General features: G+C 31.1%; 1 protein-coding gene across 6 annotated transcripts in view; it reads left to right on the top strand.

The window, feature by feature from the left end:
- The window catches only part of LOC106463121 (SWI/SNF-related matrix-associated actin-dependent regulator of chromatin subfamily A-like protein 1), an 18,672-nt gene that overhangs the window by 12,126 nt on the left and 4,483 nt on the right, over positions 1-2,063 (top strand). For 2 of the 6 annotated variants that reach the window (XR_002611421.1, XR_002611420.1), the window contains exon 2: positions 1,842-2,034. The exons of the other annotated variants lie outside the window; for them this stretch is intronic. The gene's annotated coding sequence lies outside the window, so the exon portion shown is untranslated. Of the gene's footprint in view, positions 1-1,841; positions 2,035-2,063 lie in introns of those variants that run through there. 6 annotated transcript variants of the gene reach the window in all.

Genomic DNA, 2,063 nt, shown 5'->3' on the forward strand with positions numbered 1-2,063 from the left:
ACGTTTCGACAAGGTTTTGTCATCATCAGGTATGACAAAACCTTGTCGAAACGTTGTACATTTGCTGTCATGTTAAAGTTATATTAAAGTTTTTCTTCATTACCCATTTAAGCCGTCTCCAGCCATTATTATATCATAATATTGCTTTGAATTTTTATTTTTGACTTCACATATTTCCAAAATGTCTTGGAATTTCTTTCAACATCTTTGACTATGTCCCTTTTCTTTATCTTTTTGTAACTTTAATAGGGCTCTGATCTTACTTCTTTTCTATTGAAAATGTTTTCTTGTTTTCCTTATTACTTGCATAAGCTATTACTCAAGCCCTGTGTTTTGCTTTAATTTCATTTTTAAACACTTTGTTGATTGGTAATTTCCTTTTGTTTAACCAAGTAGATTTAGTAGTGTCAGGTTATGAGTAACATATCTATCAGTTGCAGTTTTTAATTTATCTTTGAATATGTTCCATTGCATATCTACATTTTCAACACAGTTACTGAGCAGTTTATTCCAATCGCTATCCATGTCTTTTTAGCTGTGATATAGCGGCTCTTAGAATGACTCTTGATTGTTTTTTCAATTACAAACTTTTAGCTCATAGTTCATCATATCTTGACTAATTTGAGATCTAATTACAGTTTTGAACTCGGGAAGTCAAACTCTGTATATGTCCATGTCCAAGGTCTCGTAAGTTAATTTACTTTAATCCTTCATAAAAGAATTTTAATTTGAGGGTAGGTTGATAGAAATCCTTGTTAGTAATATGATTGAATTGGGTATACTTGCGTGTCACATTTGGTATTGTTGGTATACAAAAATGTAGATAATATAAAAAAAAAATTCTCGTAGATTAATTTACTCTAATCCTGCCTAAAAGAATTTCAAGTGCCGTGGCTATTGTGGATTCCCTCTTTTTTTTCATTTCTTCATGATCACTCCTGTCATAATAATATTTCATTTTTTTCATTTAGAAGTGTCCATGTAACACACAAAATCAATCACTATTACCAAATGATCAAGAGGACTGTAGTACTTTAATTTCAGAAATTGTATTTTCTTGTGTAAAAATGAAATCAATTGTGCTTGGCTCCTGATGAAAATAGTACCTGCTGTATTTGTTGAAAGAGGAAGTTATCTATAACACATTCAATGAATTTAAATTCACCATTTTCCCATTTACTTGTATACCAGTTTTTTCTGACATCTTATTATAGTTAAAATCTCCCAAAACTAGGATGTGACTGTTTCAGATCAACTGCTTTTCAGAGTAGGGTTAATAAATTATTATTGTATTCAGCTGTGCCACTTTCACTTCTGTATATACAGCCTAGTAATAGTTTATTTTCACCAAACATATTCAATTCAACCTAACAAGATTCTTTGTATTCCTCAAAAATTTCAACATCAACAACATTTAATGAACTATGTACAAATATATAATTGCAGTTATCACAACAAGTCTTTGGTTTTATTTCAATCACAGCTATTATTAAAGGTTTTTCTATTATTACTGGTTAAGTTCAATGATTTGTTTGATAGGGAATCGGCATAGGTATATAAACATTTTAACTTGAACAACTATTATTCAACTTGTTTACAGAGTCATCCTTATATCCATTATTTATTTGATTCCTTTAATTTCTCTTTTCAATTTTTTGATGTAACAATGCCATGGAGGACCCTTGACCTAGTACACAAAGGGAGAATCACAGGCTTTATCTTCTTTTCTCCTGGCTTCAGGCTGGAATATCTTAAATTTTTTTTGCTGCATTTCAGTTTGATCATAATCAACATTCAGTAGTGTTTTTTTAATTTGTTCAGTCATCTTACTCTAATTCCAGGTACTCTACACCTGCAATACAAGGTGTTTGTGTGCTGACAAATAGGAATTAAATCATCTTACTCTAATTCCAGGTACTCTACACCTGCAATACAAGGTGTTTGTGTGCTGACAAATAGGAATTAAATCATCTTACTCTAATTCCAGGTACTCTACACCTGCAATACAAGGTGTTTGTGTGCTGACAAATAGGAATTAAATCTATCTTACTCTATCCAGGTAC

This window comes from Limulus polyphemus, unplaced genomic scaffold, assembly GCF_000517525.1.
Source record: "Limulus polyphemus unplaced genomic scaffold, Limulus_polyphemus-2.1.2 Scaffold1329, whole genome shotgun sequence".
NCBI classification, from domain to species: Eukaryota; Metazoa; Arthropoda; class Merostomata; order Xiphosura; family Limulidae; genus Limulus; species Limulus polyphemus.